Below are 19,212 nucleotides of genomic sequence, written 5' to 3'. Positions count from 1 at the left end.
CAGGGGCCGCTCGTTTCCTCGAGCTGCCTGGGAGAGCCAGGGTTCAACGCTCGCTTAGCGCCTTCCCATCTCCCACGTGTTCTGCCTTCCCCTCGCCTTTCTGGGCTCAGTTTTTGAGGCGGGGGTCAGTGTATTTTGTGTCTCGGGGCCCCTCAGGAAAGGGCAAGAAGTAGATGGCACGAGTTCCTAGTGGAGGCTTGTTGGTAGTTTAGGCGTCGCTCCAAAGAAATTCGGTAACGCACCGCTGAGATTGGATCCCCTAATTCAGATGTTGCGGGTGCGTTGAAGCAACGTCAAGTAAAACAACATGGGCTGGCAGTGCTGTGTCCCGACAAGTGCGTGCGCTGCCAGTGCCTGGTGGCAGAGTGGCTGCGGTGCTCCATCGCAGTCAGGGTACACCAAGCCACAAGTAAGCAGATGAGACGCTGTGAATGAGTTCTTCCTGATGATACGTGTTTTTAGGAATAACTGAAAACAGTTAAGAAGCTCTTGCTGACCCCAGCAAGAAGAAAATATTATATATGTTAATTAAAATGTTTGGCTTTCTTAGAGGAACACGCTTAGGCGCTACTGCAGATACCTCAGTGAAAAAGTCTGCTCTGTCCTAGTTCTGCAGTGGTTTCTGGCTGTGCAAGTTCAACACCTGCAAAAAGCCTAGTTTTCAGGGATTTGCTTTGGTCACAGAAACCTTACAGAGCTGTAACTCATCGGGGCCTATAAATATGTGCTGTGCACAGAGTGGCTTATTAGAAAGTGTCAGTGACACTAAAATCAATGTTTCAATTCATTTCTCTGAATAAAACATGCTGCAAAAATATAACTCCAATTAGTCTTTGGCACCTTCTTGAGTATTTTCTCCATGTCCACCCATTGTTAAATGCAGGTTATAGACAGAATTAGAGCAGTTGTTAATGAGAGGGTTTTATCTCAGACAGTTTCATGGGACCATTCCTTGATTTTTATTGCATATGCTAGTTGCAGCCATTCCAGCTCTAATCACATTACTATTTTCTTCACAAGTTTCCTCTGTCTCAGTCATGGAGTGGGTTTAATCAGTATGTAGGAAATTGCCCACTTTACTTTTTTTTGGTTAATCATCTGTTTTTATTGAGCATTCTGGGAAATGCTTGCATGATGATATACCCACATGTCAGGCAAGTAGCAGTAGTGTGTCATTTGCTCTTAAGAGTGTAAGTCATGGAAACTGGACCCAGCATTTCTGTATAAAAATGTTGTAGTCATTTTTTTAACTTATTTAATCAAAGCATATTCCTCCACATCTTCTAAAGTCACCCTTGATTGTGCAGGGCTGGTAAGTTTACAACAGGAATAGTGCTGGTAAAGACGGAAAGGAAGTCAGTAATTGCTGTGATCTTTTTTCATGTTCTGGTCTGTGGCTGTGAAAATTGCTTGTGGTATTCTGTAATGCAGTAGGACAATGACATATTAAGAGCTCTATGCTATTGTGTCAGCAGAACCTGGTTGGGCTGCAGGTGACCATATAGCTGGGACCAGGCAAAAAACCAAATGTATTGTGTATGGTGTAGACACTGCTGTTTAAATAATTACATGAAAAGGAGAATTCATTATTTTTCTGAGTGATGTGAAGAACACAATTATTATTAATCAAAATTTTTGTAGTTCCAGAAGCTTCTCCTCTGTTAGACATTTAGTACCAGTTGGAGGGCTTCCCATTAAAAGTGAAGCGGTGGTTGTGACAAGGGGACGTGCTGAACAAGGGCAGAGGTGGAGAGCGGCTGGAAGGTATTACTGTCTCCCAGAGCCCTTTCTTTGATGCAGAGACAGTTGCTGATGTGATTATAGCTGACAAGTCTGTTAAAATGATGCTAAAGATTTTTGCTTAGATTATTTCTCCCTTCTAGTTTTCCAGCTTTCACAAAAATTGACAGGATCAGCCCTGGAAATGTGGAACTGACAGGGCGCGTTCTTCCAAAACCATCTTCCTACAAACAGATGAACTGGAATTAAACTGAATGTAGGGTCTCTGTAAATCCCAGATAAAAAACTATTGTTGTTATCACTTATCTTAAAATTGCTGGGGAGGTATGGTCAGATACTCTGAAAGCTGTGTAAACAACAGTTCTATTATTTAGTTTTTAAACAGTCTTCTGAGTAAACCAAGTGGTTTCAATAATTTTCATGTTATCTTATTGAAAGTAATTAATGCATTTTCGAAAATATTTTAATGCTGATCTGAGATCTTAATTTTTTTTTAATTGCCTTTGTTTCTCCCTATGTTTAAACATTAGGAGGTCAGACATGAACCATGGATAAGCAATTCAGCATCAATTAATCAGAGAATAATCACTTTTACTAGAAGATAAATTTGTAGAAGGTAATTCCAAAGCCAACAAAATCCCCAATGGAAAAATAAATTATTTTACATTAAATATAAAGCAGACAAATGACTGAATATGTCCCCAGTCTATGTGAGTAGATCAGGAATATATCTGAAGTTCTGAAATCAGGGAATACATGTAGTAATCGGGCAATTATCTTTTCCATGACCAAGCACACATAAATCACAGCAAAAGACATTCAAAGACCATTGTGCTCTAGGATCCAGTTTCTGATTTGGTATATGTAATAAACAATTAGGAAAAAAAAAAAATCACGGTCTGTTGCTAAAGATTAATTTCTCTAGTTTTCCTTGTCTTCTGCTCCTCATAATTGTACTATCTTTTTCAGCTAGGAGCTGTATAGTAAAGTTAGATGTGAGCTCTTCAAAGGTGAATCCAGAATATTCAAGACATAGTTGCATGAGCAGACTGCTGCAGCAATATTTGTTCTTAAAACATTTCATATTTATATTGGTTTAAATGATGTTGGTTAGGGGTTTCTTTGAGGCCCATGGTGAAAACATGGAAACTAAATGAAAAACCATTAGAATTAAATAGTATAAAAAGAGGGGGAAAAATACCTTGGAGAAAGTGTCATGTTGCGTTGCATCCAGTGAGAGGATTATAGTGAATGAGCCCATACACACAGGGAAGCCTTACTTTAAGCTGATTTTCAGATCTTTTATTTTTCACCTTTATACAGCTCCTAGAGCTCAGAAAAGATTAGGAAAGCAAAATTGCTGAAGCAGCTGTACAGCCTCCTTTGTCATTGGTGTCGATGCTCAATTTCAGATTACTTTGTCTTGCTATTGTCATCTTATTTTAAAGACTGTCGAGGTATTGTTAGATTCATGTTTTATACATGGTATCTAACATCTTAGCAGTGAAAATGTCTTAGGTTTGAATTAGCTTTAGAGTTCACTAATCGACCTACATGTTTGCTAACACCTGACATTGTATACATTGTGTGTATTCTCATGCATCTTTTATGACAATTCACCAATAACTATTAATGATGTCACTCTGTTCCAGATGAATAACAGTAAGTTTTGTAGATAAAATCATATAATAAGCTTTAATAATACAATTGATATTTACTTTAAAGTTTGACTCTAGGTTGTTGGCCTTTTCATCTTGCAGGATTCTTTTTGATCCCAAGTAGGTTCTTTGTTATGGTGCTTTATAAGTTTACTGCTGATAGAAATGGTCAACTTGATAATTGTAGCAATTCTAACATGGTGCTGGTTTGAACTGAATGTTTCATTAATTTGTTAAAAGCCACATATTTTTTTTTAAACAAACTTTGTTCAAGCAGTGCAGTTTCTCAGGGTGGCTGAGACTTTGGGTAGCTGTGACAGAACCTTCTTAGTTCAGCTTCCAGGCATAATCCCTTAAACCTGTTTGGAAAGCATCACCTGTGATGTGGGAGGATAAATTCAGTTTCTGTATTTGATCTTCTGTTGAGATTGCAGATAGGATGCTGGTTGGTGCCATCTGTGTTTATAGATTTTTGCAATAGTATTCACTGGGAGATTATCTGAAAGCTGTATCAGTTTACATAGGTCAGTGAATTGCAGCTTGCAAGGTTTGTGTCTGGGATCACTGTAAACAAGTTTTCTGAGTTTTAATTCAACTTTCATTTGTCAAAACCTGACCTAATCACTAAAGAGTATGGTGGTGCTAATGCACTGATTTTATATACTGGCAAATGCATTTGAGAGCAGCTTTATTTTAATGGTTACGTACTCTTGTTTTGTTTCTTAGTGTGTGTGAATTGCTTTGATATGTCCCATGCAAACGGTAATTTCGTGGAGGGAAAGCTTTAACAAAAAAATATTTTCATATATAGAGGTGGTGTTCGTTTTTTTTTTTTTCCTGAAATGTTAAATAAGTGATATACATGCAGTGCTTTAAATATTGTTGCTGTTCCTGCAGTAATGTACCTATAAAAGATAATTCTCTTAAGAAATTCTGTACAAATCCTGATTTACTAAATTCCAGACATCTGACAACTGTACTCTTAGCTGCAGGACCTTATCTTTTATAGGTACTTTTGCGTGCAAAGAATGGCAGCGTCTTTGTGCACAACTATATAGTACTGATGAATAGTATGCATTGAATTGTTCTTGTAATATAAACAGTGGAGAGTATCTCATGCAAATACCTCTCTCAGCCATCTATGGAACTCAGTTATTTTGCAGAATAAGGCAGTGTATACAATTGTAACTATTTCAGAACAGACACCTGATAAAACCTGAGCATCATTCTGCACAGGCAAGTGTGAATAATTTAAAGTTTACGAGAAGATTTCAAATGCAAGTTCTAGTCTAAATATGATAATGTATTCTTTTATAGCTTTTACCTGTTGAGATGAGTTGCACATGTTAATTTTAAATTAAATATTTTTTTTTTTAAATCTGTGTTTGTGGATTTCTTTCTGTGCTTTTAGAAAATAGTTTTAACTTACGAGTTCAACATTAAGTAGTGGTCCAGGCTTGGCATGATAATGAAATTATAGTTTTATGCTCAACAGGAAGTTCCATGCAATGTTATGTCTCTCTCTGCTTTGGTTTTTCTCAGGACAGTGTTTCTGTGGTATGGTTTACCTTTCAAGAGTTAACAAAGATCTCATTTTTCTCTGTTTTAGGTTTTCTTTAAGCTACTAATAGACATGGTACATGACAGCTGGCGTGCAAGATTTTCCACACACTGCCCAGCTGATTGCTCTGCTGAAATGCTAGATAATTTAGCAGAGGTATCCAGTTTGCAGAAATGTGCATGAGGTTTGTGTTGCGCATACATGTTTATTCAGTCATTAGTCATGATCATGACTGCATAAAATCAGTATAATTACCTTCAGCCATTCTTCATATCTAAGTGACCCAGACTGCATTCCATGACAGGCCTGACAGCTTGAATTAGGGTTTGCCTTTCATCGCAGCCAAATTTGGAGTACAGAAATATCCAGCTTTTCTTGAGCTTGCTCAGTGCAAGAATGGGACATGTTAATGTGAAAGAGTGGAAGTCCAGTCTAAAACGGAGCCTTAGGAATGTTCCAATTCACTGGCCCATATCAGCAGAGTTTGCCTAGTTTTTCTGTTGCATGTTGCATGCATTGCACAGTAAATATGCAATCTGTTGCTTTTAGTGTGCATTAGGAGTGTCACACATGCATGTATGAACTATACTCTGCATAGCATGCATCTGCTTCCAACCCACGTTTAAAAAATGTCAGGGGAAGGTCAGAGAATAGAATTCTGTGCTTCAGCACAATTTCTTCAGGTCTTGGTCGATAATCTTACTTTCATTCCAGAGGCTTCTTGGAGTTGGGGAGAGAGAAGGTCTCAATAAATAGTTTATGTGTGAGCAGATTGATTATAACCTCATTTTTTTCCAAGGCAGCCCTGTAACACCCATCCCCCCTCCTTTTCTTTTTTTTTTTTTTATTTGTTAAATCACTGAAAAGAAGAGCTTCTGCCTCAGGTCCCAAGGACGAGCTCTTAAAAAGACAGGACTGGAAGAGGCCTTATGAAGTCATTTAAGTCCATTCATCTGCTTCAGGTTGGGATCATCCATATCTGTCATCTGTGACTTGTTCTAAGGAACTCAACAGTCATGCCATGAGAAAATTTTCTTTTCATGTTATCAAATTCATACCTTTCTTGTTGCAGTTTAACACCATAACTGCTCATCCTGTATCTGTCTTGGACAAAGCAAGTAATTGTTTTGCTTCTTACAATATGTTTTACTGTGTTTCTTCTTAACTATAATAGCCTGCTATTTCTTTAAGCTCAATTCTTTCACCTCACAGGTGCTGTTTTCTGTACACCAGTTATTTTTGTTACTTTTCTTTAGGTTATATTCCATTACTTCACGTCTATTTTGTTCTGTCCAAGTTAAGACTGTATTTCACTTGAGATTTTAATGACGTTGAATTAAATGGAATGGGATCCTCTTTATATTTACTGACATGATGCATGTCTCTTTTGCAGCACTCTGACTCTCTCATGGTCAGGCAGGGATCCACCAGATCCTCATCCAAGGACACATGTTCTAAGACACTGTTCTCACTGATCATTTTATAACTGGTTATTTCTGCCTGACTGTAGCATCCTGCACATGTTCTCATTGAAGATGACATTGCTTTTTCAGGTCATTCCTCCAGTTTGTAATTTTGAATTTTCATCTTTTCCTCCAATAAACATGCTACCTTTTCTAGATTAAGATTGTCTGGTAATAGAATAGTTTACTTCATCACATCACACAGATCCTGAAAGTACTGTGAAACAAATATTCTTTGGAAATCTTACCAAAAAATGGACTAATTTTTTGTCTAAGTCTCTTTTTTTCTGCTTGTAATGATCCTTTTTAGGGAAGGAGAGGGAAAATTTTAGGACATTTTCCTTGTACTGCAAGTGATTTAAATTAGCCATGTGTATTGAAGAATCTGTGGAAAGAAAAATTCACCGTAATCTTGGTAGTCTTGCGGACTGGGGAAGGCAACTCATGATGCTAATGCTCAGAGGGAAACCTCCTTCCTTCACAAGTCTTTCCATTTGTTTACAGGTGATGGAGGTAAATATTTTCACAAGAAACTGCTGGCCTCCATCTTTGTCTATTTTTGTAATGTTAATACTAGTTCATTGTGTAATCAAAGCCTGGTTAAAAAAGCAGTTTCAGGGGCAGTAGCTGTAGTTAAAAAAGTAGAAGTTGTGTGTGAAAGAGGAAAACAGAAAGGTCAAGCTAGCAGAATTAAATGTCCTTAAGAAAGCAGGTTAGAAAAGATCTTGAGAAATAAGTTGAGGAGCAGGACTGCTACAGAGAGTCTATAGAGCCAACAGAAATAAAATTGGGAAATTTTAAACAGAAGTAAATTGGGAAATAAAAAAAAAAACCCAACAAACAAAAAACCAAACGTTTGGGGAAGGTAAGGCCATAGTAGAAAGTCCAAGTGCATATTTTGCTTTTTCTGTTTACTGCAAGGACAATCAGAGATGCATAACACTTTCCAAACAAAGAACAGTTAAATTGGTGAGAAGAGACACCTGGGATGTGATGATAGCTTCACAAAAAAAATGAACAGCATGGGGAGGTTGAAAAGGATAGGTTGTTTGTTGTCTCTACCAGTATAAGAACTAATGAGCATGAAAATGAAACTAGCAGGTGTTGGGTTTGGAGTAGCAAAAAGAGGAATTTTGTTTCATGCACATATCATTAAGTTGTGTAACTCCACAGGATGTGGTAGATACTGAAAATTTATACTGATTCAAAGGGAGACTGGACAAAATGAATGAAAGAAAAAGTCTGTAGGGGATTATTAAATATATACGCATGACCTCTGGCTTTGAAAGTCCCTGAGCTGCAAATTATTGGAGACTGGAGAGTATTTGGGGAAAGTATGACTAAATGAGTACACTATTCTTATCCTCTTCCCCAGACATCTGCTTTTGGCTGCCCTTGGAGATGGGGTACTGAGTGTAAGATTTGACCTGGCATAATTTTAGATTTGTTTTTTTTTCAAATTGTAGAAACTCAAGACACATTTTTCTGTAAGTTAGCAGCTCAGGGTAGCATCTGCAAATCTTGTACTTTGTAGACGGAAAGCCTCCTATTCATTTCCCTTATAATTTAAGACAGAAGTACATTTTTAACAAAACACAAAAATTACCATGAACATTTGTCTGTCTCTTGCCAGTTGGCATCAACTACAAATTATGTTTCATTTCAGTCATGCTAAACTGCCAGATGAGATAATACATATTGTCTTATTTAGGCAGTCTAAGCAGATATGTCTGTAATCCCAACTTGATTTTTTCAGATTTATTTTCTCCTATGTGTGTGTGAAATTGTATTTAATATGGAAGTGTTTCATTTCTCTGCTCTTCTCCCTTCTACTATAGATATATTTTAACTGCTGATACAAACACATAATATGTGGGATTTCCTGCAGAGTTAGAGAAAAGACTGAAAGCTCTTGGATCTCTGATGGGGACAGAGTGGTATAGAGGGAGGAGGATATTGTGTTGCTCGTTATTCCACAGACACTGATTTACTCGGTTGATTTAGAGTGTTGATTCAATGGTACATCTTTAGGGCACTTGCCAGCAGTTCAAACACCCATAACCACTCGATGCAAACACCTCATGTAAACATACCTTAACAACCCCAATTTTATGTTAACCTCATACTGGTAAGGTTTCTGCTCTGTCAGGTATTGTTCATTTCTCTACGACTCTGACAATGACAGGTGAGGTATGTATTGTTTGTCCTCCTTCAGCTGGTGTGGAGTTGGCATGAATGCAGCATACTGCAGTCTGGCAAACTTGACAGAAATGTTATTGTGTCCGCACCTGCTCAGGGGTAGATTTGTATTGTGTGGTGATCATAACAGATGGTAATGTACCAGATGGTAATCTGTCGTTAATGAAGACACAGCCATGTGTTGCATGTGCATTCTTTACTTTTCTCTCATGTGTTAATATACTTAACATGCTTTCACTGCGTTTTCTAAAGTGGCTATGGGAGTTAAATTAACAGTGCCTTTCACCCCAGACTGCAAGCTTCTTTGTGTCTTACCACCTGAATGTTTCCTCTGTTCTTGTAAGACCAAATAAACAATTTTATCATCCTTTTTAATGTGGTCTGGGGCACAAGGGAAAGTAACTTTGCCTGGAGGTGGAAAGCCTATGCAGTGATTATACTGCCACAGAGGGGGTTTTTTTGTAGCAGGTATTAGACTGTTCCATGTTACCAGTGGCTGAGTTTTCAAATTATCCTGTATTGCTGCATCAGAGGCTGAGTTAGAGGCACAAGGAGCATGCAGGTATTACGAAGTTCCTACCTGAGCCTTTGTAGTCTGTTTCCATGTCTGTTGCTGAAGTAGATTGATAATACTGAAACTCCATACAATTTACTTCAGATGCCGAAGTGGCTTTATTGAAGTATGTGGTTTCGGAGGTGAGGAAGGAAGGGCAACATTTAAGTTTGTGTAGGTGGAGGCTATTGAAGTTTGTTGTAAATAACTGAGTGCTATTTTGTTATTGTTGGGATGTTTGTGTACAGTAGCTACTTTGATCTCTGTACACTGAGTGAAGTTAATGTTAACTACAGCAGAATTCATTTGTGACTACCTTAAGAATAAACTGTAGGAAAACCCAGAAGTATTCTCATGTTCAAATATCATCTGGTACATGTAAATATTTGAACTGATGATGTATTTTCATGTAGCAAATACAGTTCTCTTCTCTGAAGGTTTATTAAAGTTGTGCCAAAAGCAATTAGTCATAGTCAACAACATCACAGCTGAGTATTTTTGGAATTGATAAAGGAAGGTAAGTTTTCTCTTCAGACAGGAAAGTGGTCTAGCTCTTCTGTTTGGCTAAAACACCTCCCCTGTATGGACAGGGGAACATTTGGCCATGTTGTTAACTGATTATTCTGAGAAGTATGTAAGGTAACATGAAGTTACTGTTTAGATACTGTAAGAGTCTGCTTTTCAGCTGAAGAATAATGCAGAGTTCTTTGCCAGAGAATCAGGGACTACATCCGAGGGGCTCATGCTTTAGATAAAATCTGTGAAAACAGTCCAAAGAAAATTTTTTAATGGTTTATCTCCATTTAATGTGTTGCTACTGAGTTATACTGCAAGAGAAAGAAAATAAAAATGGCCTTGTATCTAGCCATCAATCAGCTGATCAACTGAACCTTAACCTCAGACATAGTACCTATGGTAGTGGTTCTTACTCGAATGGTTTTTATGTAACCAGACCATGCTGTTTAGGAGGAAACTTATAAACACTCTTTTTGGAGATTAGATTATGGAAGAGAGATTATTAATTAAATGATAATCCAAACAAATCTTTACTACTGTCCTTTCCTCTTGCAATAATTGTGGTTAAAGTTTTGAGCATGGTAATAATAATAGTAAGACATATCTGTCAGAGTTGTCAGACACTATCGTATTCTTCATTCTATATTATACTGGTTCTAAAGAAGTCAGAAATTGTCTCAAATGCATAAGAAGTTCTAATATTGTCATAAAAATAATTTAATAACCAATTAACAAATCTTCCATTTGAAGTTTTTCATTCTGAATCCTTAACTTTGGTCATAGAGTACTCTGCCAAGTGACAGCCTACATTTGCAGACATTGATGTTTATTGATTCATTTTCAATTCATGCTTGCTCTTGTGACCAAGTAGAATATATTATTTTATTGAGTACAATTTTATTTTCAGTGTGAATGAAGAGTTCAGATTTACATCAAACAAGCCAGATAATTTGGAAATAAATACATCTTTCCAATGTACTTCCCTCTACTGGGAAGGCTGAACAAAGACTAAGTAATCAGAATCAATGCTGTTATTACTCACTTGTGTTTTTCTGTATCTGGTAGTGTGAAAGGTTATTTGTAAGCACTGGTCAATTAAAATCCAGTGTATCAGGCCTGTGTCTGTCTGGGCTGAGGCATCGTTCATCAGCTTAGGGGAGCGGTATATGTGTACCTGTCTTTGCAAACACATTATGTCTGAAATCCTCAGACATTACAGCGCATTTCGGGAAGATGTTGGTCTGACAAATGAAGAATGGGCAGTTAGGGTCCCACTGAGTATCATGGTGAAGCAGTTTGCAATCTAGGGGAAAACAAAATTAGCTGATACTTATTTTTTTGTGGACTGACTTAGACCATTGTGTGCTCCTCCTCGGTCAAATCTTTTTAAAGCTGATTTCCCGTTTGTTTGTTAGTGTTTGTTTTTTTTTTTTAAAACACTGGTTTGTTTTTAACATTAGTTTTGCATGGTTTCCTGCAAATCCTCAAAAGCTCAAAGCACCATTATGTATCTTGTTATTTGGAGAGGAAACAGGTACAGTCAAGCATTTGTTTTATCTAAAGGAATTGTATTTGATAAGAATAGCTATAACATTACGTGAAATAGTAACAAACGCTGACTTCATATTCACGGATATCTAGAAGTGTGCTTTGTGCAGGACATCATCCTCGTAAAGAGAGGAGCAGGCAGAAGGTCTAAGTGATAGTGCAAGAGTAGATGCAAGGGCTCAACAGGCTGCAAAATCTGTGTCGTCCTGGCAAAACTTGCAAATCTCTTCTTCCCAACAGCTTTGTGTGAGCTTCCTTGCTGAGGGCAGGGACTACTCTGTTGTCTTTGGATTGCGATGGACATCTCTATTTTGTTTCTGAGAAGCAAACAGCATATCTCTTAATCTGTATTTATCTCATTATCACATGATAGAAATTGTCTGCTGGCCTTGCAGTAAAACTAGTGTCCTGTTTAAAAAATAATAAATATGTCCACCTACCAGTTCTGTCTGTGGTTCACAACTTGCAACTTCCTGAAGTCTCTTTGCTATACACTACTGTTCTGTTTTTCCATATAACTCTAAATTATTTGATCCTGGATTAGTTATATTTTGTAGTAGCTCTGTATTTAACTGGTTCAAATTAAATGTTTCTTTTGTTTTAATATGTGCATGCTGTTACTTCATTAATGGTTGAGTAATGTACTAATAGTCTTTTTTGTGAACCAAGAGGAATGAAAATTGGTGCTCAGCACTGTCCTTAGTGAGTAAAGTCTGATCCACATATAAAGCTTCGAATCTTAATTTTTCTGTTTATACTTTGTTTTTTTGTGTGCATGTGTCTTCATTTGAATGAGATAAAGATTGAAAGGGGAAAATTACTATATATAGCTATAGTCAGCCTAAACCTGTCTATGCAGCAGAAGCTTGTTTTTTGTTGGTTTTTTTTTTTTTTTCCTATGAAGTTCTCATGCTCTCCCAGTAGAATAAACGATTCAGTAGTTGGTCCCTCTACCTGAGTTATGGCTCTACTGAGAGCCAAGTTTTTGAATGGCTCCTATTTTATCTATCTTGTTTTAAAGATAGGGTATATTTGGTTTTTGAGAGGGTCAGACATTCTTTATCTGTCAGCCAGTTGGAGGAGAAGCAACCATTGAATGGAAAATTTTGTATTCCCTCTCTTGTAATTCAATATGATCAGGAAGTAGTTGGTTTTTCCCTTCCTTTTGCATGGAGGTTTGCATGTTTGTAATTTGTAGGCTGGCACAAGATGATCTGTACTGACTTCTGTGGTTGCTGACTGTGGCTCAGAGAGCTCTGCAGCTCTGAAAGCTTTTGCATCTTGAAGTTTTAAAAAAATAAATGAAGTGGTCAGTGGAAGACTTTGTCTAAAACTGAATTTGTTTCTTCTGTCACATTGAATTTATTTAGGAGTGCAAGCCTATACAAAGGCCTGTAGCTGTTCCTGCATCCTCAAATGTCACTGGAATAGCTAGTGTTCAGTCTGGCAATGGTAGTAGTTCTTGAGATGCTGGTGACCATTTGGTGAATGTTTCTCTCTACTTTTCTAGCCATGTGTAAGTGATCTGTGCATTGCCCTGAGTGGGTTAGTTGCTTCATAATTTCTACGTGTGGCTTTGTGGAGGGAGTGTGTGGTCCAGGAGACCTCACAGATTTCCTGGACATGGCCCACACTGTAGTTGTGTCTGTTACTTATTATATTCTTTCAGAAACAGAAGATAAACTAGTTTCCCTAATGACTGTTTTTTTAATATGCTTAAATGAGTTTCTGCATTTAGAGGGAAATTATTTTGGCTCCCTTTCACTTATTTGTCTGTGTACTAATGTTTCTGCTTAGCTCAGCTAGAAGATTCACCACCTATGCATTGGTTTGTTCCAGCACAAGGTAGATAGTTATTTAAATATGTGAACAGTTACATTTTTAAAAACATGAACTGTCTGGAAAATATTATTGAAACAAGTGACTGTGTGTTGCAGTTTTTATGATATTTAATATTTATAATAATGCGCTTGCTTGTTACATAGTTAACTTTTGAGATCTATTTTGAGTCTTAGGTACACAGATAGTCTTTATTTTGAATGATTGGACATGTGCTAAAATTATTTGATCATAATTGACATGATTTCATAAATAATTTTTTAGAACTCACAGTTCTTGTGCAGAACTAATATATAATTTCTCAGGACAGGAATCTGTTAAGAAAATACCATCAGAGATAGACATCATAGTATCATCCCTCGTTTAGCATCAACCCTCCCAAATTAAGTATCAGCAGGAAAAATACTGTATTGAGTTTTATCTTGAAAAACAGCTATGCAGTTTAAACTAAAAAGCAAATGGATCGTGAAATGGGTCTAAAACCTGTTAATATTTAAAGAAATAGGAAACCATAAGATCTGAGTTTGAGATAGTAATAAAAAAGATCAGTTCCAGTTGTCTGTAGAAATATTCTATGGACCAAGAAGTGGGGGAAAGAGAAATTGTTTCTTCCCTGTTTTATAACATGCCTCTCTGTCCTGGAGTACATTTACATTTGTTTGAATTGCAGGCAGTTTAAGGTACCTGTTATGAAAAGATGTTGACAGAATCAAAGGAATTAAGAAGAAGGCATCAAAAGGCTGGTGGGATGATTTATGAGAAAAACAAAACTACTCTTAATGGCTTTGTTAACAGTGGTGAAATGAGGTCAAAGAAGCAAGGTGATAATAGGATGAAATGAAGAAAATGTGGACTGTGTGTCAGTGTTACTTTGTGTATTGAAATAATTTTCTCTGGAACTGTTTCCTATCAAATACCAAAAATGCATTAGTCAGATATGATAAAATTAAATAGGATGCTTTGCTCAGAAAGCAGTGCTGTAACGAGCACTCTTACACTGACCTAGACTGAGCAGACTGTTCCCTATCTCCAGTTTCTAAGAACAGTGTGTGTGGCTTGTTTTGGTCTGTTTTTTAAATGAACTTTAGCTTCTTTAGTACTAAAGTTCACTAGTTCTTGAACTTGTGTTAGAAGTTGTGATGAAAATATTTGTTGAATATTGACCTTAATACACAGAACCTAGAGGGTCACCGCAATACTTGAATGTTGTAGTTTGTAGTTAACCCGCTCACTCTGTCTTTGGGAAACTCTTCCGTTTCATGCTCTTAAACTGGCATGTTTTCCATTGTTTTTCCCCTTTTATGATTTTCTTCTTTGTTTTCTGTAATAGTATGGTTGTGCCTCTTATTCCCATCTCTTTTTCTTGAGGCCCATCAGTCATAAGCAGAGAGAGTGCACTGAGTTGGATGAACTGCAAACTGTATCCTGCCCCCCATCTCCCTCACTCGTGAGGATTTCACAGTCTCACCAGGCAGCACTAATGAGTACTTGTCTACAGTGGATGTGTGGCCATGTGACCAGAGGACATGTGTCAATCATGAAACCAGAGGCCACACTGTATTTGTTAACATTAAGGGGAATTTATAAGTTTTGTTTGTGTGGGTGTCTATGCATATAGTTATTTACGACTGCATATTTGAGAAGCTGTGTGTCTTGCAGTAACCAAAAGGGTGGACAGTCTGTTTCACTGAATGTGCACCAGACATACCCATACAATTCTTTTTTCTTAGATCAAGCTTATTTGAAGTCACTATTATGTTAAAAACATGGACAAATACTGGGGACTTGTATACTTTGGATAGGGATGGTACAGCTGGTAGAAAAGTCCCCAATCTTTCATGTGTGATGATGTGAAGAGGTGGTTCATAAAACCATTCACTGGAAACTTTAACCAGTAGACAATGAACTGCATTGAGCAAAACAAGCAAGGATGACCTCTGCTTTAAAAAATGGGGAGATGTTAACACAGATTTTTTTGAACAGGAGGAACAGCTGAGCATTTCCATTCCCTTTCCAAAACCTCATAACTAAATACCCTCTTATGAATTAAAAAGTACTGCTCAGAATGTACTTTTCAGATAACTCAGGGACCAACCACATCGTTGTCATACATTCTTCTGGTGTTTCCTGAAGAGGTGGGCTGTAGCACGCTGCCAGGAAGTGGGGTTTATTAAATATCTACAGTAAATGCAAATTTTGAAGTTGTGAGTCACTCGCATACTGCACAACTTCAGACAGCTTTCTGTGATTCTCTATGCTTTTTATTTTGTGCATTTACAGATGATACTTTAAAAAGATGAATGTTACCAAAAACCGAACAAAATTCCTAAAGGCAAATCTAGCTTATCCCTCTTTACAATTATTTTTTCATTGAATTGTTGACTAATTAAGCTTTTTAAATGCATGAATGGTTTGAGTAGGTTGACTTTTAAAGAAGCAACCAAATCCTCAACAATCCGTATTCTGGCATGATTACTACTGAGGAAAAAGTGCTTCTAAGAAACTTCAGTAATCAAAAATTTCCCACCATAAATGAGGGATATTATTGTGTGATTAGTAAAAAACACATACAGTATCAGTTTGGTCTTGCATTTATAGCTAGGGAATTTTTTAAAACATGATTATATAAAACAATTTATGTAAATTTGTAACACTGGATTTGTTTTTATTCTAAGACAGGCACCATCAGGATCTTTCCTCCTATAAGCAGAATGATGCAAAATTAGATACAAAATCGGAGTTCTCTTCAGTTTGACAGGAACAGGGCAGCAGAAATTTGAGCCATCTTGACTGTGTGAAGTCAGTTTGTAGATAAAATTTCAAGCATTGACTTTTATATTGCAAACATGCCTGTTAAAAGGAGACTTTGTCTTGTTTCAGCTGAAATAAGGATACTTGCTTCAAAAAATTTAATACCTTGAATTATTTTATCTCCTGCCCCTGACAGTTCTTCAGAGCCTCAATTTATTATTCCTTTAGTCAATTAATGAAGCTGACATTGAGCATTTGAGAAAGGAGTGCAGATAATAGTGAAAGAAGAAAGGTGCTATTTACTTAAGAGATCTATTGCTGTTATCAAGGCAGCACACACTGACCTATGTGGTGTGTACACTAATGTATTTTCCATGTGCTCTTCATGTGTGTGGTGTACATTCGTGTATTCTGGGCATATGGTCCCATTTTATGTCACTTTTGGTTACCTTTTGATGTTCAGATCTCATTAGTCTCCCATACCTGATGGAGAACACTTGAAATTGTATTCTTTTCCCATTCTGAAATACAAATTTGCCTTTAGGATTATGATCGGTGAGCAAGAAATTGTCATGCTTGTGTGGTATGTCATACTTCTTGGGGATACATCACAGTGTTATCTTTACTTTTTATGGTTCTGAGACGGCATTGCAGCAGCTTTGGAGAGGAGTCTAGTACAGGGAGGTGGTCATGCAGTACCAAACAAACAGGGCACAAAACCCTTCAAATATTTAATGGCTGCATCTGTCCTGAAGCTGGAGGTTGGATTGCATATGTTGCATCAGCTTTTAATCTCAGAATGGCCAAGGGAAAAGCTGATGCTCATCTTTTGTCTGTTGCCTTAAACTTTTTTTTCAGAGCTGCCCTGCCTTTCAACTTTGGAGGATTGTGAAGGAGACCACTAGACACAGCTTGAGAAATGTTTGATTTTTCTCAGAAGAGGCTGGAATTGATCATACTGACCAAGTTGAGGTCAGGTTTTCTGAGTGCTTGGTGAATAGCAGTTTTTTCCATAAAACTGGGCTGGAAAATAAATTTTCAATCACAGAAGCCTAATTCCATTTATTGATTGATTTAATATAGCATTGAAGACATGAATTCCAATTCTTAAAACATGGTAAGTCTAAATAACAGTTACACCATGAATTTTCTATTATGTACTTGCAGGTGCTTTCAGGAGAACTGTAGTTGTCAGCGTGACAGGACAATGTTAAATAATGCTATGAGCATTGTGTCTACTTCTTTTTCTCTTCAGGAGTGATTACTGATGAATGTTGTCTGTAGCTTCTCTTTTTAAGGACATTATGCAGTGTTAAGTTCATCTTGATGAGAGTTTGGGGTCTTTTTAAAGTTGTCTCAGAAGCTGACTGGCATTTAAGAGATGTAATCTTCCATTCCTTTATAAAACTCTGCTTACTACCTTTATGGGAAAATACCAGCATCAATTATAACAGGAACTGATGCTGGAAATTTTAGTAAATAGAAATAGCTGTAGACAGCCTTTAGCCATATATTTGTATTTTAACTTTATATAATCTGTTGATCTAAAATGAAAGAAAATTACTTTTTGTAAAAGTGCTAAAAGACAGACTACATTTGGCAGTGTTAGTGTTGCAGTTCCAGTAGACATCTGATGTAAGTTTATAGAGGTACTATGCAGGGTAAGAGCAAATGAATTGAAATGTATGGTTTCCACCCATCAAGAGTATATATGATATATATACTTAGGATCTCATATATAGAGAAAATTTGCAGAAATGCAAAATGTAAAACTGGAGATTTAATTAAAACCCCCAATCCAGCATATCAGGTGTAGTGACTGTTAAAGCCCTTTTTCAGCAGCAGTGGCCCTATGCCAGTTTTCAGTTGTCATAAAATTCTGAAGAGGCATCCAGTCACTTTGTGAATTATTTGAAAGCGAAGAATTGCCACAGGGCCTCTGGGTCCCAAATTCTGGTCTCCAGCTGTTGAATGCAGCTATACAGTAGATTTCCAGTTTTAAGAGTTTCTCTGAATCTCTCTCTACCCACCATGACATGCAACTCAGAATGCTTCCCAGTGCTACCTATTAAACTCTAGGCATCTGTTTATTTCTAGTTTTATCTGTATTGTGTTCCAAATATACAAAAATAGCAGTTTATTTTTTACAAAAATCCTTTGTGTTTTAATCTATTAGGGTGGGATAGTAATCAGTGGTCTCAGAACTTAGTCTCCTAAGTCACCTCACAGGTGACTTCAGTCTGAACACTGAAGAGGAGCCAGCTACAGAGCTTGTTTAAAAAAAGCCAGGACTCTGCCCCATGGGTGTGATTGTTCTGGACACGATGTTCAGGGCTGTTGAGTTTATTCTATGAGGAGGAGATAAAACTGCAGCATTACAGTTGGTGTTTTACCCAATAGGAATGGTATAACTGTAAATGAGAGTGCAAAACCAGGAAGGATTTTATTAGATATTGGTGTTCAGTATTCGGAAGAGACCCTGTAACTCTTTTCACAGGTTTATAACAAAACAGATTCCAGTCCAGTAATGACCGCCATTAAATATCATCCTTTAAAATCACCAGGGCCAGAGAAAGTGCATCCAGAAAATTTGGAAAAAACAAGCAGTGAGTTCTCTGTTCAGTTAATGCGATTTACATCCCCATCCTCACCACCTCTCCCCCTAGGTTTTTTTTTTCATCTGGAGAAATTTCAGAGACTAGAATATGACATAAGTGTTTTGTCTCTAATTTATTAGATTACATGGGATGACTTAATGTTATACAACACAGACTTGTAGGCTGGATCTGGGTTTTGTTATGGGTTGCTGGGGAGGAGAGTTTGGGAACACAGCTGGATGTAGACTGTGCGGTCATCCCTGAACAGTCAGATTGCTGTTGCTGCCTGAGGAGGTAGAGCAGATTGGTACACCAGAAGTGCTAACTGGCTGTCATCACCAGCAGCATCAGCCTGACTCGTTGTGTTAGGTTGTGGAAAGCAGAAATATTTTGCTCCTCAAGCAGTGGGTGCTACCTGAATACACACTCTTGTCTCCTCCAGGGAAATGGTGCTGGGTGGGCTGGATGGAAATGCTGGGAAAGCCAGGCTTTAGGGTGGAACATTGTACTGTCTATGATGGGATTGAATTAATAGGTGCTGGAAGAAGTGTATAAAACTAATACTAACTGGTATGGGTTTGTGAAAAATTTATCTGATAAAACTAATTTGATAATAATATTTTTACATGAATTGACAAGTTCAGTTGGTGGATAAAGATGTCATAGGCTAAGGTCAAGTATTTAACCTTTCAATACCCATTTTAGTTCACAAAGTAGAACAAACTAAAATGAAAGCATCAGCTTTGACCTGGCTAAATGACAGATGCCTAATGTAACTGTAAATATG

General features: G+C 37.3%; 1 protein-coding gene across 2 annotated transcripts in view; it reads left to right on the top strand.

Moving 5' to 3' along the window:
* Positions 1–5,088: 5,088 nt before the first annotated feature.
* LHFPL2 (LHFPL tetraspan subfamily member 2) overlaps positions 5,089–19,212 on the top strand; it is a 117,533-nt gene continuing 103,409 nt past the window's right edge. For both annotated transcript variants that reach the window (XM_026865391.1, XM_026865392.1), the window contains exon 1: positions 5,089–5,143. The gene's annotated coding sequence lies outside the window, so the exon portion shown is untranslated. The remainder of the gene's footprint in view (positions 5,144–19,212) is intronic.

The sequence above is a fragment of the Athene cunicularia genome, assembly GCF_003259725.1.
Source record: "Athene cunicularia isolate RWA chromosome Z unlocalized genomic scaffold, athCun1 chrZ_part1, whole genome shotgun sequence".
Classification (NCBI taxonomy): Eukaryota; Metazoa; Chordata; class Aves; order Strigiformes; family Strigidae; genus Athene; species Athene cunicularia.
Note: the sequence above shows the minus strand (reverse complement) of the source record. Positions and strands in the feature narration are given on the sequence as shown.